The sequence below is a fragment of the Octopus bimaculoides genome, chromosome 24 (genome assembly GCF_046866305.1).
Source record: "Octopus bimaculoides isolate indiv1 chromosome 24, ASM4686630v1, whole genome shotgun sequence".
Lineage (NCBI taxonomy): Eukaryota > Metazoa > Mollusca > Cephalopoda > Octopoda > Octopodidae > Octopus > Octopus bimaculoides.
The window spans coordinates 14,503,609-14,528,072 of record NC_142951.1 but is presented as its reverse complement, the minus strand read 5'-3'; the positions used below and the strand labels follow the sequence as shown (position 1 = coordinate 14,528,072).

The following is a 24,464-nucleotide window of genomic DNA, read 5'->3' as shown; positions in this document are numbered from 1 at the left end:
ATATATATATATATATATATATGTATATATCAATGATAATAGCACCAAACCTCGATAATATTTTGGGTCATTGACCGATGGGGAAAACTCAGCTGCGAATATTCCATGTATCGTGTCTTTGTCTATATTCCCCGTCCGTTAAGTTTTCGTCTAGTTTCCTGTTTGCTCTGCTTTCGTCTAACTTTTTCTCCTTGTTGTGTTCTGTCTGTTCAACCCTTGATGCATTCATGTGGCACAACGCACCCCTGTTTGTTTGTTTGTTTGTTTGTTTGTGTGTGTGTGTGTGTGTGTGTGTGTGTGTGTGTGTGTGTGTGTGTGTGTGTGTGTGTGTGTGTAAACGAAAAATCCAGTGAAATCCATGATGGTAGAGTCAGTAGAGCCAGTGGTAATCCTGGTGGAGTGCTGGTATGTGGGTGAGGAGAGATGCTGAAGTGGTTAAGATATGAAAGTTCAAAGAGTAGGAAGTTCAGTCAGGATCAAACTGGGGTAACCACGTGAGCGTATAATATATAGTTGAAATTTATAGAAGAACAAAAAACGACGACAGGTGCATGAACAGCAAGCAAGTGTATTAGTTTGACGCTCGGGAAAAATGAAAAAGTCTTTTACGTTCGAGCCTACAGGAATTAATCTTCTCTCTTCGGTCCTTTGCGCCACATGGGCTCAACTCACCTCCTCTCTTCATCTGACACCAATCTCACCTCTTCACCTCACACCACTCCACACACACTAGCAATGACCATTTCTCAGCACCCACACCACACATCATCATCCACACACCCACATACCATCATCCACAGAACTACACACCATCATCCACAGACCCACACACAATCCTCAATAGTGTCACCACACATGCCACTGTATGAGCATCTACACATACAGCTTAACTCAGTATACACACCACACACAATCATGCACACTCCCATACCCACACAAGCACATAATATCTGAACACAGATAATATATACATACACACGCAACACACATTAACACACGCAACATGCATAGACGAAGATAACTTTCACCCACTTACATACACCATAGACATGCACAGTTTGGTCACACACACACATACATGTTCACGCAACACGTGAAAAAGCACACATCAACCGCTACGCGCAACACATACATATACATATACACGTTACACACGCACACACACACACACATACACACACGTTAAACACGTACGCACATACAAATACACACACTCACACACGTCAGAGTCACTCGCCTCCATTCCCATATACACATTTACACACTCACACACACCATTCTCACATACACACACACGCACGCGCACCTTATCTTGTTGGGACCACTAACACTATTATTATCTCCCTTTCTTTCAACATTTCCCCCTAATCATTTGCCATGCTGGACTGCTGAACTCTACACGTTTTTTTCTTTTTCATTTTCTCTCTGTTTATTTCCTCATATTCCTTTCTGTTGAAGAGCGTAGGCTCGAAACGTAAAAGACTTTCTCACTTTCCAGAGCGTCAAACTAATACACTTGCTTGTTGTTCCTACACCTCTCTTCGTCTTTTGCTTTTCTTTAAATTTCAACTTAGAACTTTATATATATATATATATATATATATATATATATATATATATATATATATATATATATAAAATATATATATGCATATACAACTACATATATATACATACACATATATATATATATATATATATATATATATATATATATATATATGTACAGAACGTCAAAAAACGTATGTACCCATATATGCATATATATATATACATATATATATATATATATATATATATATATATATGTGTGTGTGTGTGTGTGTGTGTGTGTGTGTGTGTGTACATATATGTATGTATATATGCGTATATATATATATATATATATATATATATATATATATATATATATGTATGTATGTATATATATATATTTTGGGGACTGCCATGTTGGCTTGGCGATAACTATTAATATCCAGTATCGCTGCCGTAGTCTCCTTTAGAAAGACTTAGAAATATTAATATCTCTATTTCTGAAAACCAGTGCATGTATTCCAACTTTATATGCAAAGAATGTTATGAACTGAATATCATACATTTCTTTACGCTTTTACTTCCACACCTAACTGAATGCCAAACAATAACAAAATTTCAATGTCAAACCAAAATAAATATCTTCACCATATCTTTCTAGCAAGCCATGCCCAACAAAAAAATACTTCCCCCTATCTTCTTCTATTTTGTATTCTCTCCTTCCGACACAACTATTTCTTTCTCTACCCGCACCACACTTAATTGTCTTCACAGTGCTTCATCTGTTGAAAAAACCGCTGCCAAAGACTATACAAAACGAACAAAAAAGAACAAAGTGTGTGTGTGTGTGTGTGTGTGTGTGTGTGTGTGTGTGTGTGTGTGTGTGTGTGTGTGTGTGTGTGTGTGTGTGTGGTGATATATACAACGGGCTTCTTTAGTTTCTCTTTACCAAGCCCACTGACAAGGCCTTGGTCGGTTCGGGGCTATAGCAGAAGACACTTACCCAAGGTGCCACCCAGTGAAACTGAACTCGAAACCATGTGGTTGGGAAGCGAACTTCTTACCAAACAGCCACGCTTGTGCTGGAGGGGAGGAACCCAGCACTGGAAAAGCTAGTCCCCATAATTTGCAGAAGCCTAGAGAACAGTTTTCTTACATATTGATTTCAAATTTTGGCACCAGGCAAGCAATTTCGAGGAAGGGGATAAGTCGATTACATCGACCCCAGTACTCAAGTGGTACTTATTTTAGTTACCCTGAAAGGATAAAAAGTAATGTCAACATCCGCGGAATTTGAACTCTGAATGTAAAGACGGACGAAATGCCGTTGAGCAGCTGATCTCCTTACAGTTTTCCAGCATATTAATTAGTGTAAGTTACACTGTGTAACAATTTCTTTCTTTCTTTCTTTCTTTCTTTCTTTCTTTCTTTCTTTCTTTCTTTCTTTCTTTCTTTCTCAGTAAGTGTTATTTCCTATTTGCTTCTATCTAGAAATCAAAAGAAATGACTACTATTCCCTTCAAACTCTGCTTTTCTGACCCGGACATCAATATCTTGAAATTGACCTATTTTCCATTACATTTCAGACAGGTTCAGCGCTGAGTTGCTGAAGCAGAAATATCGTTATAGCTCAGTACCACAGATTTACTTGTCAGTTGCTTGATCTTAACCAGTTGAGCATGTCCCTTAGTGGCTGATGATATGTGCATCTCTGATGATGAGCAAAAGTAGTGGGGGAGCATCATAGCCATGTGTCGAGAGGAGTTCTTTGGGGTTTGAATAAAGGTGAAAAAACCAAAGTTTGAAGGAAATATTAGCCATTTGACATACTTTCTAGGGGTAAGAAAATAAGAAATAACAGTTCCTACCCGAGGACAAAAATCGTGTTGCACAGTGCTAGTCAACTAACCCGAGAAAGTCAACATTACATTAACGTATACGTTATATATTTGCATCACTAACACGTTAAAAGCATAAATGAGCACCCACTGTATTTGGGAATACTGAAAGTTTTGATAAGTGGTATATAGCAACCAGTTTCTCATAATTTTAGATTGTTTCTGTGCCTATTCTATGAGAATCTAAAATATTGTTTATGGCAGCAGAGTCGTTAGAAAGTGAAACAGAATGTCCCATGGTATACGTTCTGACTCTTGGTGTTCTGAGTTCAAATCTTATCAGCGTCAACTTTGTCTTTCATCCTTTCGGAATCGATAGTTCAGTTCTCATCAAGGCTGCTGAATTAACGAAAGGGAAGTAACGTTGGAGCTGATACTCTGCAGTATTTATTCCGGCTCTTTGAGTTCGTTTCGTCCGGCGCTCAAATCTTGCCCGTGTCCTACTTGGGTGACAGAATTAATTTTTCATTCCGTTTAATGTCGCTAACTGGCACCCGCGGTGGCTTTAGCGGAGCCTATTCGCCCACTCTCGCACAAGTGTTCGGGATCGGGTCACTCTAGTTTGAAGATACCCTCCTTCTTCCCTCCTTCCCTCTCCCTCACCTTCCCTCTCCTGTCCCTCCTTCCCTCACCCTCCGTCCCTCCCTCTCACTTTCTCACTCCCTCTCACTTTCTCATTCCCTCTCTCCTTCCCTCCCACTTGTCTTGGAGACCATGTGAAAGATCATGAGCACTGGCGCCTCTTTAGATTAAAAGATAAAGAGAAAGCTGCTTCATGCCTTACGGTCGATGTGAAGGACCGCCTTTTACTCACATTTTTACTCACATACAATAAAAGAAAAAAATACAGAAAAAACAGAAAGAATGTAAATTTCCTCATGGTTCTCCGAGTACCGAACAATTATTTCGGTTGAAGCCCACGTCTCATTTGTTCAAACACGTTATTTGTGAATCCCATGAGAATTTTCTAGAAACGTAACTGCAACATGCAAACTTCGTTGTTTGTAATAGGTCACGTAATTGTATATTTACGTATATGTAATGTATTGTGTGGCAATGACGAATACCTATTGTTAATAGGTGTGTTATGCTTGAATGCTATTTCATTACCTTTAAGGTGTGTCCAACTAACATTATGATGCGCTTACTCATAATTTTAAAAGAAGTAACGCACAAAGGAAACCTGTAACTGTTCTCAAATTATATATCGTATTACACATTTTAGGTTCATTGATTTTACAGGTCAAGGCATTTTTGTTTATTTCGTAGGATGGAAAATTACGTTTTCTAATATACGATTCACGGGTATGTTATTGCATTAAAAGTATTCATAAGCTGAAGTTAGTATTGCGTTTTCTTTCTATCCTCCTACAGTGTAACTCGTCGCGGGTTTCTTTTTCTTTCGTATTGAAAATATGCAGCATAATTTGTAAGCCATGCCTATCTGTGCTATTTCTGCGCCTTATATATGTAAGTCGCGAGGTTTGGGTTGCATAATATATATCTGTACCTTTTAAAAACTTTCCCAAAATTACTGGCCTTATTATACCTAAATCAGAAACAATTACTGCTCTTGTTATTATTGCCCGAGGTGGACTGCCTTCTATTTATTTATTTTTCTGAATATTTTTTTCTATTTCTTTTGTTGTTTCCTTTTTGATCGATGTAAACCCAACATTTTTGTGTGTTGACTTTCGTTTTTTGATGTCCCAAACGTTTTGGCCCATGTGGCCATTAAAGAAATAATAATAATAACCTACAATCTAGGTATATTGCAAAAATCAGCATTACCTGAACTGCACGCATATTGCGTAAAGTACTTGTTGTGACTTGACAGACAGTAAAAACTCCCGGTAGACACAATATCTTCAATCAACATCACGATATAATAATAATAATAATAATAATAATAATAATAATAATAATAATAATAATAATAATAATAACTGAATGTGGATACAACTGTTACGGCAAAACAACCAGCCAGCTCTTATATATGGATGATCTAAAACTACGCTACAAATGATAAACATCTGGAAACATTAATACAGACAGTACATGGATTTACCAAAGAAATGAACATCAAATTTGACTTGGAAAAATGTGCCAAAGCAACCTTGAAAAGAGGAAAGCTAGTTAAGAGTAGCAATGTCACACTAAATGACGCAAATGAAATAAGAGAATCAGATCAAAGCCAGACATACAAATACTTAGGAATCAATAAACTAGATACGATGTAACACACACAAATGAAAGAGAAGATAAGAAAAGATTACTATAAACGAGTTAGATTAATACTAGAAATAGAGCTCAATGCGAAAAACAAGATAATAGGTATAAACACTCTAGCTGTCCCAGTTATAAGTTACAGCAACAATATTCTTAACTGGACTCTAAATGAACTAATCAAAACAGACAGGAAAACAAGAAAAATAATGACAGGATTTAGGATGCACCACCCAAAATCTGACATAGAAAGGTTATATATACAACGTATCGAAGTTGGTGGAAACCTTATTACAAAATAACCACAATAGGACTACAGAAATACCTACTTTAGAAACAAGGAAAACTAATACAAATAGCCACAAAACACGAACAAAACAAAAAAGCTGTTTTCAGTCTTCAAGGAAGCTGACAAATACAAAAAAAAGTCATAGTACCTAACAACTATGAAAGAAAAGAAGAAACAGTAAAAGCTGTGAAACAACTGAAATCCAAGCTATAACTGGAACAGTAACGGATCATGATAAAACGATGGCAAGAAAAGCCCCTACATGGCAAATATTGAGTTAAGCTAAACAGAAAAGCAATAGACAAAGCAATATCGCAACAATGGCTGAGAATCTCAGGACTCAAAGTAGAGACTGAAGGAGTTTTCATTGAAGCACAAGATCAAAGCTTTCCCACCAGAAATTACCAAAAACATGTAATGAAAAGAAACATAAGTAACTGCAGAATATGTGGAGATGGACAAGAAACAATAAATCATATTGTCCCTGGCTGCCCAGTCCTGGCTAAGAAGGAATATATTCACAGACACGACAAAGTTGGGACCTATATACACTGAAAGCTATGCCAACACTATGGAATAACAACAACAACAAAAAAGAGATGGTATAGGCACACGCTAGAGAAGGTCACAGAAAATGTGAAAGCAACCATACTCTGGGATATGCCAATACACACAGAGAAATTAAGGCCAATAGGCCGGATATAGTTGTCAGAGATCACCAAGAAAAAACAATGCTTTCTAATCGCTGTATCAATACCAACAGATGACAATGTTTCTCTAAAAGAAACGGAAAAACTTTCAAAATACAAAAAACTGGAAATAGAGATAACTTGTATGTGGAATCTAAAAACAGAAATAATTCCTATCATAGTAGGCGCATTGGGTAGATAAGAAAATATTCAGACAAATACATAACAAAAGCACCAGGACTTACAAATATATATAACATACAGAAAATAGCACAATTAGTCACCGCACACATCCTACGTAAAACATTTTCAATACAGTAAAAATAAGAGCGTCACAACAAACCACGGCACATACCCAAGGCACACAGAGCTGCGCTTGGTAATGCAGTGAAAGCATGTGATAAAAATAAGACTACTGAATAATAATAATAATAATAATAATAATAATAATAATAATAATAATAATAATAATAATAATAATATCATCATCCTCGTTGTTGTTACTATCATTATTATTATTATTATCATTATTATTATTATTATTATTATTATTATTATTATTATTATTAATAATAATAATAATAATAATAATAATATTCGTGCTTGGAAGAAGTGGACGCTTGTTCGTGACTAGTAACTTTTCTTTAAAATTTGTTGTTTTATTAGTTGGCATTCCAAATTTTGCTGAACCGTTAGCTGAATGGGATCTTTTTGGTTTGACGGGCAACACTTGTTTTCTTAACGAAACACTTTCAAACTTGGGATACTGGTAGAATGTGTCATATAAAACATCTTTTTCTATTAGCCTCCTTAACAAAAATTAGTTCTTAATAAGTTATTTCATGTTAAAGTTGTCGTATTTCTGTAATTTCAACCAATCACTGACGTCTATTCAGCTGAATACAGTTACTGCTCTTTTTATAAACAATACTTTTTACCGGTGTCAAGAGTGTTATTCCCTGTTTAATTATATCATTATTCCCTAGTAAGGGTTTAGGGTTTTAGGGTTAGGGTTCCGGTTTTAGAGTTAGGGTTAGGGTTTTAGGGTTGGGGTTAGGGTTAGGGTTATGATTATGAGCTTTAGGGTTAGGGTTATGAGTGAGGTTATGGCAAAAATAATCATAACCCTAACCGTAATCCTAAAACTAACCCTAACTCTAAAACCCGAACCCTAATCCTAAAACCCTAAAGCTAAAACCAGTACAAACGCACGAACGATGTCATAAATTAGAGTAACACGGGTAGTTGTTGTTGACAAACAACGGCACTAATTTTATTCAAGGGAAAAGATCCCATGACACCGTTGTTTACATTCCACGGCAGTAATTGTTTTCACCTCAATAGACGTCAGTGATTGGTTGAAATTACCGAAATACGACAACTTTTTACATGAAATAACTTCGAATACAAAAATTTTTATCTGTTCTATAATACAAAATATACAAGTATACGAAGTTTGAAAGTGTTTCGGTACCAAAAACACTACATAAAACATTAATGAAAAATGTTGCCTGTCAAACCCAAAAGATCCGCTGAATGTCCCCTTAAGGTGGAATTTTGAGATTTAAAATGGCAAATTTAATATTTTAAAGCAAAAATGTTGATATGGCTTCCCAAATTGAGGGAAGCGATAGCTGTTGGAATAGCCTCTATGATATTCTATTCTCACCACAAGCTAATGTAGTCAAGAAACGAAGCAAAGACAGCAGTAGCAGCAACAACAACACCAACAGAAGCAGTAGCAAGTGTGACAAACAAGATATATTTTTAAATGACGCAAGCACGACCTCCTCTACCATGCCCCCTACAACTACAACCACCGCTGCACTCCTCCTCTCCCTCCATCACCACCACTGTCGCTCCCAATTCCACTAACACCACAAACATTAATGAAACAACAAGAGTGGCCGTCCTTTTTTCTAAGTAGAATGGGGACGGTTTCGCACTAGCTTGTCGGAGAAAAGAAAATGTCGAGTTGACACAAAACATTTTCAGCGACGTTAGACTGCATTTAACAAAAAATGGCAGAACAATCTTCCTTAACACATCGGAAAAAACAATATATATATAAATGTATATCATTAAAGACTAGGGCGAGCGACGCAAGCCTAGGTTGAAAAATATCTGAGACCTGTTTGGAGTTTAGGAACTTATGTCACCCGTGGGAGAGGCTTTGGCACAGTTGAGATAAGATCCTCATCTAAAGAATTAACCAAAGAAAATACCACAACAAATCTCAAAAGTGAGGAATTATGGCTAATTCTGACATATCTCGGTCGGAGTGTTGTCATAATAAAGGTATTGGGGGTGCCACCAGAAGTGGACCTCTCTTTGCAGGTAGTATCTGTATTATACGGCATAGAAGACAAAATAAAAATTCTGCAAGTCCACAAAATAGGAGTGGAGAATTGATCAGGCACGGGCATGGAATTGTTGTTACACGCTGTTCTGAATAGTATCGAAGCCATCCCTGACCTGATCAACCTACCTAGTGGAATACAGTTATTTGTAGCAGAAAGCTGAGATTCCTCATTTTTGGCGAAACAAGCAGTTTAAAGGTTTTCTGCATCATGAAAAGAAAAGAAAAAACCCGTTACTGATGACACCTCCACCACAGCAATAACAACAGTAACAAAAGCAACAGTAGCATCATCAACAACAACACCAACAGTATCTACAGAAAGAGCAGCAGGAGATATCCATTCAACAACATCAGCAGCAAGCATCAGTACCACACCCGAGAAAAGCCAAAGCAATACCCACACCATCACAACCGAGAGAAGCCTTATCCACACCAGTCGACCAGACCACTAGCCTAGAAATGTATTACTAAGCAGACAAACCCTTCCTCCTAACACATATTTTTCTGACTATGAAAACTCGTCTGGCGAGGAAAACAGTCTTGGAAACCCATTTGAATGGATCCTAGTGAAAGAAAAGAGGAAAAATTACAAAATGAAAAGCGTGGTACAAGATAAAATCAAAGAAATTAGAGGAGGAAACACAGAGACCAACAAGCCATAACACACCCACAAACCCCATACCAACGCAATTATAAGCTTCTCCAACACTACAAACATGAGCAACATTGCAAACACCTCAACAAAAGAAAACAGATAGCAATCCAGACCAACAACATGAACAGTACTCCCTAGGCATCACTAATTACATGATCATAGACACAAACAACAAAACCTTTATAAAGCATATACAAAAATACACAGACATCGCTCTAAATAAATACATCGCAGCCCTGCATAACACCCCTATTCACATAAAAATTATAAAAACAACGATACAGACTTTTGACAAACCAAAAGCAAAATATTCCAAAAGAATGAAAGATTTCCGTGGGACCATAAATAAAAGGATCTACAAAAAAAAAAAAATGCTCGAAGTGACACTCACAAGTAGCCAGGACAGGACATCTGTTTCCCCACAGAAATAGGGTAAGTGACTTGCTTCATTCTCCTCTCTGATAAACATGGCTTTGTTCAGAATAAGCAGTATAAATGCGCATTACCTGGAGTCGCATTAGAAACAAGACCACCTATCCAATCAATGACTTCGGTTCACTATGTTTAGATGTAGTGACTATAAGTGAAACCAGACTCTCCGACTGGCGAGCTTTCGTGCTCATTATCGGTAGATACGAGATTTATTTATTTCCATGTCAACCGGAAATGAGGTAGGGGTAGAACTGCGGTGTTGTTCCATAGGGATCTGGATCTGAAGGTAAGGACTATTTTCTTGAGCCCAAAATGTAGGTCCTGGATATGAACAGTTGCGATGGGAATGCCTTCAGACTGGTGGCTGTTTATGATCTAACAGGGGCAGGGCAACCAGGTTTCTTCAAACGTCTAGAGGTTTTCCTGTGAACGTCTCGACCTAATGGGTGACGGGACGCCATCTTAGGTGCACGTTTGGATGTGAGATGTGAAGATAGGGTGCTCGTGGGTGTGTATGTGTGGGGGGAGGGGTGCAAATCGCCTGGTCTGGATGATCTGTCCTATGAACTTTACTTTTCTCTACCAGATTTGTTTGGTGGCTTCTTGGCAGATGGCTAGCAACGCAATTGCCTGCAGAACGGGAGAACTAATTCTGTGAGTCGAGGAGCGGTGGTACTCCTGAGAAAAGACCCAACAAGGGAGATCGAACAGAAAATTTTAGGCCATAACGTTGCTGAACGCAGATTTCAAAATTTTGGCCAAATTGTTAGCAAAGAGGTTGGCGCTTGTCACCGAGGAACTGAAAGGGGATGCCCAAACATGCGCAATCCCGAGCAGATCCATCCACGACAATCTCCAATTCATGCGATATATCATCGATAAGGTGGGTAAGGAACCTGGCATGGGTGGGTCCCTGATCAGTTTGGATCTATCTAAGGCTTTTGATGGGGTCAACCACCAATACTGGCCGTTCTTACAGTTTCGGTACTGTTTTCCGTGACTGGATCGCTGCAATAGACAGCGACGTTTGCTCAGTAGTTTGGGTGAATGGTTACCTATCGGAACCTATCGGAACCATTCAGCACCGTGCACTCGGTCCGTCAAGAGAGTCTGCTCTCATATTTTCTGTATGTACTTACTCTAGAGCCACTACTGCGATAAAATTAGAGGCATTGAGAATCATCCCACGCGAACTAGGATGTGGGAGAACCGTGTCAGCGTACTCAGACAACGTCATCAGTCATAGTATAGATAGATAGATAGATAGATAGATAGATAGATAGATAGATAGATATATAGATAGATAGATAGATAGATAGATAGATAGATAGATAGATAGATAGATAGATAGATGTCTTATAAAACTATTCCGCACATACAATAAGAGCCATACCAACAATCCAACACACTTCCATCATATCTCTCTCTCTCTCTTTCTCTTTCTCTCTCTGTCTTTCTCTCTCTCTCTCTCTTTCTCTCTTCCTCTCTCTCTCTCTCTCTCTCTCTCTCTCTCTCTGTCTCTCTCTCTCTCTCTCTATATATATATATATTCATTTGAAATGCAGAGACGCCTATAATAGGACAACTACTCGCTAGAAATAGCAGCAAAAATACTACATACCACAAAAGTTAGGGATAATTTCGAAAGGAAATGAAAAATAAAAACTTTTACCAATCTATATTCTGTACCATGGTTTCAAGTCAATTTTAGTAAGATAAAGATTATATCTTACAAGGTCGGACTATCGTCAGCAGAAATGACCAGACAACATATGAAGCACGAATCAGTACGCAGCATGGTTCGTGTTCCTACGTCTAATTTTTCAAAATATACCGCGTATTTACGGTTTACCTAATCGGCAGCAAATACAAAAATGTAAAATGTAAAATACGCGGTATATTTTGAAAAATTAGACGTAGGAACACGAACCATGCTGCGTACTGATTCGTGCTTCATATGTTGTCTGGTCATTTCTGCTGACGATAGTCCGACCTTGTAAGATATAATCTTTATCTTACTAAAATTGACTTGAAACCATGGTACAGAATATAGATTGGTAAAAGTTTTTATTTTTCATTTCCTTTCGAAATTATCCCTAACTTTTGTGGTATGTAGTATTTTTGCTGCTATTTCTAGCGAGTAGATGTCCTATTATAGGCGTCTCTGCATTTCAAATGAATAATACATAGTCTATTGACTGTTTTTTTACTCTCGCTAGACCACTGGTGGTAAATAAAATTTCTAAAATTTTCTTTGCTACCCTATAATTTATTAATATATATATATATATATATATATATATATATATATATATATATATGCTTTCGGTGCGAATGGTTTTGTTAAGCGGTGTCGAGCTTTACGATTCTGTAAATAATAATAATGGTATTTTTATAAGCTTAAAGCTCATAGCGATCACCGTGCAATTGACTAAGGAAAATAGTCTAATAATGGAGCATATAAGCCCTCGACAGAAATAAAGTAGGCTTTCCTGTACGCGTGAAACTCGTACCCACATCCCTTTGTTAACGCGACTAAGTGTGATACCGATTACAGCCTATAAAATTGTATCATTACACTGAAGATGAAATCAATTCGAACAGAAATTGAAATTGGCAGCCAAACGAAAACGATCCATCTAACACACACACACACACACACACACACACACACACACACACACACACACACATACACACATGCACACACACGCCCATATGCATATTTGTATGTATGTGTGTGTGAGTGCTTGTATTATTTTCTTGACGCAATGGCACATTATCTATCTTAGCAGGTAATGATTGACAGAGGAATACGCACGCGCACGCACACACATATACATATTGATATGTAAGTGTGCGCACGCGCGTATGCTCGATGTTTAAATCTACGCAACACGCAAAAGGATGTGACTGATATTACTAGTTATTTCCCTTCAATCTCTCACATAAAACCGATCTCGAAGTCTTGTTAGATTCATTAGTCTGTTGCCTTTGACCGATGAGGCACAACGATATCGAAACACCGGGTATCCCAATTCCCCTTACGCAAGTGAATCGAGAGTGTCATGAACATACATTCACCGTACGGTAGTTGTTCTCCTCTGACGAAACGCAACAACGATTAACAATATTCACGTTCAATGGAGCGGAACGTATTAAAATTAAACATGAAAGTCGGCGTATTGTATTATGTAAATATTGTCATGGGCTGAAATAGGAACACAATAATATACTTATCGAATAAATGAGATATAATTAGTTCCAAAATTTTATAATTTATACGTTACAACCATTGTTGATTTGATAGGTTTCTTATAAATTTAGATCATTGACACTTAGCAAAAGTTTTTCACTTATTTTTATTATAACAGCAATCTATAAAATATAAATCGGTAATTTTCTAAACAGTATTATTAATACGACAGTCATGTAGAAAAAAAAGAAGTTAGAAAGGTTAGGAATGATGATGATGATGATGAAACATACATTTATACATACATATACACATGATGGCTGCCACCTCGTTATCGAGTATGGCCATTACTCGAAGCTTAACGGTGCTGTGATCGAATGTAACTTTTTAGCCCAGCCAAAGATCTACAATGTCTTGCACAGAGTTGGCATCCAAAATCTTTGTTGGCAATAGCTGGCTGTTGTAATTGGGCTCCATGTACCTTTGCGTGTCGTTTAAGTATTCCTGCTGAATCACACTCCCTTCCTACATATACACATACGTACATACACATACACACATACATACATATACACATACATACATATGCACATGCATACACAGACTCTCTCAGACAGCACTTGCTAAACAACAGCAGTAAAAATAAAAACATTAACTTAGTGCTGAAAAGTGAAGAAAACAATATCTTGCGTGCTGGAAGTGAGCTCCTCAGGAAGTACTCTCTTCCTGTTGACCTCCCATACAATCCCAGATCCGTCGGACAAGCATACCTCAAAGAAGACCTGAAAGAGAAGCGCTCAGCATACCAAAAAAAAAAAAGACTGTCCTGGAGTAAATATAGAGAATTCCGCTGCTATTGAATACGTACAAATACAAGCACAAGGAATAACCGTGGAACATTCCCATCAAAACATCAGTTAAGTGTAAATATAACAGACCGGATATTATTGTTTGGGACAGACACGAAAAAGTATGCTGCGTCATAGAGGCCAACTGTCCTCCTGGTGTAAATATCTCTTTGAAAATCAAATAGAAAGAAGATAACAATGGACAACTCCAGCTTTTATATCTGGATTACAAGTTTACATTTTTAGTTTTGTAAATAAATGCCTAAGCTAAATGAGTGCTTAAGATATGTAAATAAAGATTCAAATCAACCAAGAAGCATAATAAATTCTATCATTAAAAATATATCTACTCGTGTTTCGAGACTTCCGGCTAGTGAGGACGTATTTAAACAAAATCAAAATTACCATAACCACGCATTATTTGAAGCTGAATATAAAAATAAAATTTACTATATCCAGAATCATAATCTCTTCTAATCTAGGCACAAGGCCCGACATTTTGGGGCAGGGGGCCAGTCGATTAGATCGACCCCAGTACGCAACTGGTATTTAATTTATCGACCGCGAAAGACAAAGTTGATCTCGGCAGAATTCGAACTTGGAACGTAGAGACACACGAAATACCGCTAAGCATTTCACCCGGCGTGCTAACGTTTCTGCCAGCTCGCCGCCTTAATATATTCAGAATCATAATAATGATAGAATGTTAGATAAGATGGAACTTAATAGGGAGTATGTCGTAATCCTCTGTCGGACTGTTATAACACTCCGGTGTAGTAGTATAGTTAGACACGTAGGACACGACTATCTCGACTGACACTCTCGACTTCCTACGTCACAGTAAGTATAATGACCAACACATACCACTCGTCAGGAGGGAGGAGTGTTCCATTTTTACTATTATCGCCATAACAACTTCTATTTTAAGTTTTTCTTATTTTCTTCTTTTATTTCTTTTCTTTTCTTATTCTTCTTTTATTTCTTTTATTAATAATTTTTATATCATCACGTTTTGGATTTTTTTTTTCACATAGTCACAAATTTAATATTGTTTTCGCTTGGCATCCACTTCCAGGAACTCCATACATTTTCTTTTCCATTCGCTCGTGCGGCTGGGTTCAATTATTCGTAGTGGCGTTGGTACTTGAAAAGTATCATATAACCATTCCTTTGGTTATATGATATAAGAAAGGAAAACAAAGTTGGGAAGATGGCGTGATTACCAAACGCATAGGAAAAATGCGATACTTTTCTTCCTTTTACCAAGTATAGCATTTTCCCCATCCGTTTGGTAATCACGCCATCTTCCCAACTTTGTTTTCCGTTCTTATATGCCTGGACAAATACATTTATCCATTGCAATTTCTCATTTCTTACCAAGTAGTAATTTGTCGAAGACTGATTTTATTTTCCTTGCAAACATCAGCTCCGCTAGTGACATACCTACTGGTGTGTTTAAATTTGGTGTCACACGGTATACTCTTAAGAATTGTTGTAGAGCTACCTCATCCGTGACTTCCTTATTCAAATTTCATTGGACTCTCTCAAACATATAGACAAGGCGTTCAGCTTGTCCGCTAGATCTAGGTTGGTATGGCGGTGTAGTTACATGTTCTACAGCGAATGTTTTACAAAACTTTTTAAACTCAAAAGACACTAACTGCGTTCCATTGTCAGACACTATCGCATCTGGGACACCAAATCTCGCAAACAGCTCATGTAGAAAGTTAGTCGCAGCTGAGGAGGTTGGCTTTTTACACTTACAAATTTCTGGCCATTAAGAGAAACTATCAACTACCTTTAAGTAGTATGAACCGTTTAAGGGACCAGTGAAATCGATATGTAGTCTCGACCACGGAACGTCTACTTTTGACCAAAGTTCATATTTCATCGTTGGTAATTTTGCTACTAGGGCTCATCCTCTACAGACTTACACTAAATTTTCGATTTCTCTATCTATTTTTGGCCAGTACACGTAGCTATACATTAAAGCTTTCATCCTCGAAATACCAGGATGTCCAACAAGGAATTCCCGCAACATTTTCTTTTGCAATATTTCAGGTATTACTACACTCTGTGCATACATCAGTACGCCATCATAATTTGGCGTACTGATGTATCACAAATCGCAGCATTAAGATCAGAAGAAGAAATTTTCAAAATGTAATGTGGAATGTAGTACGCAAATTACCGGTAACCCTGTTATGAATTTGTCCTTTTCCGAATTTCGTTTTATGTCTTTAGGGTTACCGGTAATTCGCTTCCCACCACCCCTCAAACATTTAATCTTATAAAAAAAATTTTTTTTTAGAATATTTGAAAAAGTCTTTTACTTTCCTCACACAAGTACGTCCAAAGTTCATAATAAACAGATATCACAGGTCAAATTCAACATTCGCATATATCTATGACCATTTCGGGAGCTCACCACCGCAGTTCATTTACATAAAAATGCATCACGGCGATGACCCCCTCATCAGGATAAACATGAAACATGCACAGATCAAAACTTTTAATGAAAAGCTTATATAATTTAAGAAGAACCCATCAGCGGACCAGTCCAAATTTTCTATAGATAAAAGAGAGAGAGAGAGAGAGAGAGAGAGAGAGAGAGAGAGAGACTATTGCTAAACACTCAGGTGGCTGTAGTTAACAGAAATTTAACTTCGCCGGTTTCAAATCCCCGTAACGCTAAACAATTTTATTACATCTATTTTTATTTCTATATACTTTCAAAAAGGTGGACGAAAACCTATGGTTACAAAAAGGGATCACCTCAATAAATCTATTTAAAGTTTTTGGTCCAAATTACTTAAGGGATTCTTTTACACACAACTTACACTTATTTATGGTTACTCTGAAATAAGGGGCTCTCGAAATAACGGACCATTCCAGAGACTGTCAAAACGCTAAAAATAACTGATCAACAAAAAAAAGAAACAACCAAGATTCAACCAAATCAAAAAATAAACCCAAATACTAAGCGAACAAAGATGAACTATCCCACTTCCATTGCGCGCGCACACGCGCGCACACAAACACACACATGCATGTACACACACATACATTCACATACACATACACATACACATACATATATTCACACAGAGTTGAAACGCTGTTTGGTTCATTTTTTTCAGCGTACAATTTTCATCATCCCACTACCAAATATGACATCACCCCATCCTTCCTTATTCATGTATCACCCCTTCTTTTCTCATTCATAAACAGCAGATTATGATTATAGTAGATTATCTCGGTAACCAAGAGAGCTATGAAAAAATACAAAGCCCAGCATCACCACCGGATCATTCTACAAATCTGTGTAATTTTTCGCGCAATTCCACCCAACCGTTTGACCGTGAATCCCAAGACAAAAAAGAATCGCCCATGTCAAATTTATATATATATATATAGCCTGATAGACTAGCCTGATAGACCCTGCTATGTCAAGATGGACTTATATATTCTTCCTCTGCTCTCTCCCACTTGGTTTTAATATGTTGCCACATTTGTAATATGTCTTTTTTTCCTACATTTTTTCGTGCAGCTGAAGATTGCTCTTCATATTGCATTTAAGGTAATGCTCACATTACTTAAATAAATTGAAGTAGCATGAAACGTGCGTACTGCAATCACTTTTGAAATCCGTGTTGCTTATTATTTGATTTTAATCACCCATCCTTTTGGGATGTGATATTCGGGTGCCTTCGCATAAGTACCATATTCAAGCCTTGAATCTATATCTAAACCGTATATATATATATATATATATATATATATATATTCATTTTTGACAACGGAAATTAAAGTAGATAAAATAAAAACTCTTTCGCTAGATAAAGTCGAAGGCTATCTTCGTCTTCTTGTATCCCAATGCGGAAACAAAAAGATGGCATTGGAAAATCTAGGTTAAGGTTTCGATTCTTGACTATGAATCCAGGAAGCAATTTCTCTCTCTCTCTCTCACACACACATACGCGCGCGCGCACAGACACACACACACACACACAATTAATTTTTAACAGTAGAAATTGAAGTAGATAAAACAAAAAATTCTTTGGATACAAAAAGTCGAAGGCTGCCTTCAGCGAAAACAATATCTGTCTTTCTGTCTGTCTGTCTGTCTTTCTGTCTGTCTGTCTTTCTGTCTGTCTGTCTGACTGTCTTTCTATCAGTCTGTCTGTCTGATGTATGTATGTATGTATGTATGTATGTTCTCTTTCTCTTTTCAATTTTTTAGAGTAAATTTTGACCAGTCCCCTACATGATAGCAAAGTTGTAAAGGAAAGTATCTTCATTTAACCATTATCTTTTAAATCACAGGAAGGTCTTGCAGATTTTTATTGTTCCAGATATCGTGATTATTTGTAGCATATGAGTTAAGTATTTGCATTCACTTTCCAATATCCCAAATTCAGCCATATTTTGCACCAGTATGTGTGTATGCATGCTTGTACGTAACTCTGTGCGCGCGTGTGCGTGTGTGTATGTGTACAGAATATAGCTATAAATTTTTCTCAACACTATGTATAGAGAGGTATCAACACATCTTCGTGAACAGAAGACGAGCTACAATCCCAGATGCGAAATTTATTTTGTTTCAATGCCATACTGTACCACAGAATATGTGTATAAATTTTTGCAAATGCTGTAAATATAGACACTTTATTTATATACAATGTTTTCCTTTGTTTTCTAATAAGATCAAAAGTCATAAATGAGGTTTGTAGAATGTGATGAGACCATCCATATTGTTCGAAGCCAATATATATATAAAACAGTTGAATGACCCGGCGTTGCCCGGGTTATTGCTGTTCTTATTCAGATGAGTAAACAATACATATGAAGATGTATATATATTTTTCTCATAATTACTTTAAAATATCTATATTTTATGTTTTAAAATCCAAATTGTAATGCTAATAGAATTTAGAACTGAAAATATGTCAATCAGGGTAATCAATATTCATTGTATAATTTTTGGTTGGTGTCCAATGAATAAATTGTTACTGCTTCTAACTCGTGAGCAAGCAGCATAGAGTTGGCCGTGGGAGAAGCCTGTAGTAGAGAGATCAAGTCCAACTACCTTGAGGGACCGACCTTGAGGGACCGACCTTGAGATTTGTTGATTGAAATAGCAAAACTTAGTTTAAATGGAAACTGAAGCATCTTAAATTCAAATGGAACATCTGTAGATATGAGAGGAATTTTTGATGGAGTTTATTCTCAAGCAGTATCAAAGTCTTATTGAGAATGTTGTCATTTAATTGAAGGTCAAGGTTTGGATTTTCCTTTTGAGCACGATTGAGAACATGCTTGTGTTCATGCATGTAATTCTCCTGTAACTGTTTAGGATTGGACAGGTGACCTGTGCGAAGCATTATTGCAAATAAATTCCTCAGCTGAGTGGCAGAACTTGAAACGGCAGCTTCAATTAACAAATCATCCAAGTGAGAATCATTTTCTAACAGTCCTTGTCTGTGACATGATTCACGATAAGTTTCATATAGTTGACCATTGACCATTCTCAGATCTTGAAAAGACTTTGTTCTCTAACTACATGAATTAAAATGCGAAGAAAATAGCATTCAAAGTTGTTTGGATGTACAATATAGACCCTTCCAAGTGCATCATCTTTCTCAATTCCTGGCCATCCCTTCAACATCTCTCCTTCTTGCCCTCCTCTTGCATATCTTATTAGTTTGAATCCATGTATAGAAGTTTGGGACTTGTTGGTAGAGTGATGTTGCAGTAAATGAGTCCTGATTACAGAGTTTAAAGGAAGCAGAGAGTGTTGTTTCTGGAGGAGTTTGCTTTTGCTGCATAACCTTCATAACATGTTGACACTCGCGGGGTGTAATACTATTACCTTGTAAAATTTGATTTGATTTGGTCGAGCTGTTTGAGAATGCAAAGGGAACAGACAAAGAATTATATATATATATATATATATATATATATATATATATATATATATATATATATACATATATACAAAAATAAGAGGAACGACCAGCAAAAGTTGACTCCTATATGCTAGAAATAGATGCCGAATCATCTAACCACGAAGAAATATGTTCTCAGTAAAAAATTAGCGACACAACAGACTGTAAAAGGGCAAGACAAATGAAAAAATACTAAAAAAAACGATTAACCTACGTACCATGGTTTCACCTGGTATTTCTAGCGTATAGGAGTCCACTTTTGCTGGTCATTCCTCTTATTTTTGCATGTAATATAATTTTAATCTTCGGATTTTTTTAATATGCTAGACCACTGGTTTTAATTGATTAATATCAATTTCTACCCTTATTAATAAATTTTATATATATATTGATAGAAAAGACAACAAAAGAAAGAAAGAGACCTCGATATTATGTAAATAGAGGGATTTATCTGTAAAAATATGTGACACTTATTCGGTAGCCATGATAAAACTCCAAGTTTCGGATGCCGGAGCGGAAACCCACGCCGCCATCTCTTCAGTTATCTGGCTACCGAATAGGTGTTATATATATATATTTCGAAACGTCCAGTTAGAATAGAGGCAGCTGATGAATAATTCCAAGTGGCTTTCTGTTTTCCTATGTGTTCGTTCCGTTGTCTGTAGTTCATTGTTCTAACGTCCTGTACCCTGATATGCATCTATATACACGTGTAGATGAAAGTATATGCATATATGTGTGTATACATGCATATATATTTTTTGTATTATTACATCATTGAACGCACACGTCCATTTTGCAAGTAAGACTGTACTTTATTATTCTGACGTGACTCTATCTATCTATCTGTCTTCCTCTATCTTTCTATCTATCCTTCTATCTACCTATCTATCTTTCTTCTTACCCATCTCCCCGTCTCGCTCTGATTCTTTCTGTTATTCTAACTTCTACTTCACTGCTATACACTCCTGTTTCTTCCTCCTTGTTCCACTTCCTCCCTCCACCATCCCCTCTGCTCTCGTGTGACCTGTGGTCAACTTTCTTTTCACTCCAGCCGCTGTGAAGGCAAGACGAACTACTAGCGTTCTACACCAGATTCGCGTTTGGCCGTACGGCTTTTTTATGTTGTTTTCACTGTCCAATTTTTCCTGTCTTGGTTTACGTTTGCCACCTTGGAATCCTCTGTTTAGTTGGTTGATCCACTACTCAGGAAGAGACTATTCTAGAGTACGTCCTGCCTTATCTTCGAAACGTCGAGTTAGAATAGAGGCAGCTGATGAATAATTCCAAGTGGCTTTCTGTTTTCCTGTGTTCGTTCCGTTGTCTGTAGTTCATTGTTCTAACGTCCTGTACCCTGATATGCATCTATATACACATGTAGATGAAAGTATATGCATATACGTGTGTATACATGCATATATATCTTTTGTATTATATATATATATATATATATATATATATATATATATATATGTGTGTGTGTGTGTGTGTGTGTGTGTGTGTGTGTGTGTGTATGTGTATACACACACACGTGTTTTCGAGTTTGATGTAGTCCTGGGAAAGTTGATAGGGCTGGGGAGACGATCGCGTGAAAATATTGTCAATAGGTCAAGGCTAAGTAGAAATGGGTTGGGAACGCTAGTATGGATAAATATGTCTGCACATGTTTGTTTACATAGCCTCTCACCTCTTCTGTTTCCTCTATAATCTCAAGCACCACACTCCACATTCAACGATAGGATCGGTTTCTGCTTAACTCTTGTCAACTGCGTAATATTTTGTTTGTGTACAATATGACCGAATATAAGGTGATCCTAACATTGTATACCTAAAAAACATTTATGAATTTATAATTCATTCGCAAGGATTTAATAATCGTAAATAAAACCATCCTGTTTATGGCGATTACCTGTTCTTTGTTTTTGCCCCCTCTTTTTGTTTCTTTTTTCCTACTGCTTTCTTATCTTTTATCTTTTACTTCTTTCAGCCATTAGACGGCCTCCACGCTGGGGCACCGCCTTGATGAATCTTTGTCCTCACTAGTTATCTATTTTTTTAAAGTCTGGTACTTATTCTATCGGTATCTTTTGCCGAACAGCGAAGTTACGGAGATGTAAACAAACAAGCACCGGTTGTCAAGCGATGGTGAGGAACAAACACATACACAAAGGCGCGCGCACGCATGCACACACACACACACACACATAATATAAAGGATTCTGGAGAGAATCGGGTACTTAAATGGTGTGCACCAGGTTGGGTTGATTTATCCTTTAGTCGGATCCATATACTGGGTACTGAAGCAATCCAGTGAGATATTTTGGCCCCGCATGCAGAGAAAATCCACTGCTGTGAGTATTTAGCTCCTTGGGATTGGTCCAAATCTCGCGTTGTTTGATATACTCTAGGAAGTCCGACGGGTAAGGAAACAGAACTATCAAAGGGGTGGAAGGGTATAAGGAATTTAGTTAGTGGGTGGGGAGAGACAAGATTTATGGCCACAAACCTGTGGTTCGTTATCAACGACTAAAGATAGTGCGTAGGGAATAATATGTATTTTTTTTTATGTTTTACTGATATTCGTTTTATCACCCTGGGGTTGGAGACATGAATAGCAAGAAGCGAAGTCAAGACAAAAGAAATAGGGGCAATTAAGTACAGATATAAGGGCAGCATACCTTGTTAAAGATTATGGTTCGAAGAGAGACGAGCAGAAATACCGTTCAGAATTTAGACGGCAGATGGTGGTGGTTATGGAGGGGAGGGCTTGATTTGAACTTAGCTGACTAGATCTAATAATTTTAGAATAGTAGCGAATGTATTTTCCTGGTAAATGAATGTAAGGTAGGAGGTTAAATATAAATACAAATACATTATAGGTGATATACAAATGTACTTGTGAGAGGAAAAAGTACTTGCAATTAGAAGACCAATATTATTTCAGGTACATACTTATTTTTCCTTTGCTATATATATATATATATATATACACGATGGGCTTTATTCAGTTTCCGTCTATCAAATTTACTCACAAGGTTTTGGTCGACCCAGAACTATTGTAGAAGGTGCCATTCAGTGGGACTGAACTCGGAACCGTGTGATTGGGAAGTAAACTTGTCACACAGCCACGCTTGCGTCTTACGATTGTTTATGTTTTTTTTTTGTTTTTTTTCTGATGATACTTTTTCAATCTGTCATGACTTTCCAGCTTTACACAGACACTTAAATTCATTAAGTAAATTGTCCTCATTATTTATTTTTTTTAATATTCAAATATAACACAGAGTGACGCGCGAAAAATTAACCCGGGTAACGTCAATTAGTGTAATTACAGGAAAAAATTTACGCACACAAAAAAACACCCAGTCTTTCGTTTGCATGCGACCTTGTTATTTCGACCGAAAAAGTAGCCCGGATTTTGTAGCATGGAGTAAAAACAGAAATCAATTTGCACACTCGAAAAAACACCCACCTATGTTACTGTTATCAAATTTCTCGTACACTGAAGTATAGAGAGCATTTGAACTTTCACATTCTCGACTATTATGAACTATAGAGAGTTATGTTTTTGCGTTCGTTTTGAAAGATTTTTTTTTAAACATGAAATCGTGCATTGAAACACTTGTTGTGCTTTTGGATGTCATTTTGAAATAAAAATACGTTTGGTTGTATTTCATTCCTTTATTTTATTATCTGTCAACTAGTTAATTAATAAACTAGACTTGTACTTACCTGCTCTTCGATGACAAACAAATTTCTGTGTTTTTCTTCAGCTTTTATAATTCATAGCAGGCATGGACAACCTTTTTTCGACTAGCGAGCTACATGAGTCATGCATGACTCATTACCAGCCCACTCCCTTACCCCCACAAAAAAAAATTGAAGAAAATGTTTTCGTTAGGCGTGGTATTTAAAAAGTCGCCCACGCGGTTTGCCCGCGACTGGTTTAAACTGTTTCGTTTATAGATATGAACGTATGTAAAAGAGTGTTAATTGTGTATGCTTTTGTATTGCTCTGACAGTGTCAATCAGTAATTTAAAATTTACGACGTTTTGCTCCATTGCTTCTACAGAAAAGTTTTAAGAGTGTTATTTTTAATATGAATACAAGCATACAAGCAACAAGGTCTCAGACAGGCAAACAATTATCAAGCCTGTCACATGACCATATATATATATATATATATATATATATATATATAAACAAAATAAAAAATGGAACAAGAACGTAACAGGCGGCAACAAAACATTTAGACAGTTAGACGATACAAAAAAGGACAAGAAAAAACGAGGCCAGGTCATGCGAAGCTTTCAATCTTCAGTCGAGTACCAGATCGTCTTTGCAGTTTCGGCCGGTTACTCTCGAGACTGCTCTAATCTGGCCAGCC

General features: G+C 37.0%; 1 long non-coding RNA gene across 1 annotated transcript in view; it reads right to left on the bottom strand.

Annotated features, from left to right (window-relative positions):
* LOC149131201 (uncharacterized) overlaps positions 1-24,071 on the bottom strand; it is an 83,842-nt gene extending 59,771 nt beyond the window's left edge. Inside the window, exon 1 of the long non-coding RNA XR_016238198.1 lies at positions 23,809-24,071. This is a non-coding gene — a long non-coding RNA (uncharacterized LOC149131201). The remainder of the gene's footprint in view (positions 1-23,808) is intronic.
* Between the last annotated feature and the right edge of the window lie 393 nt (positions 24,072-24,464).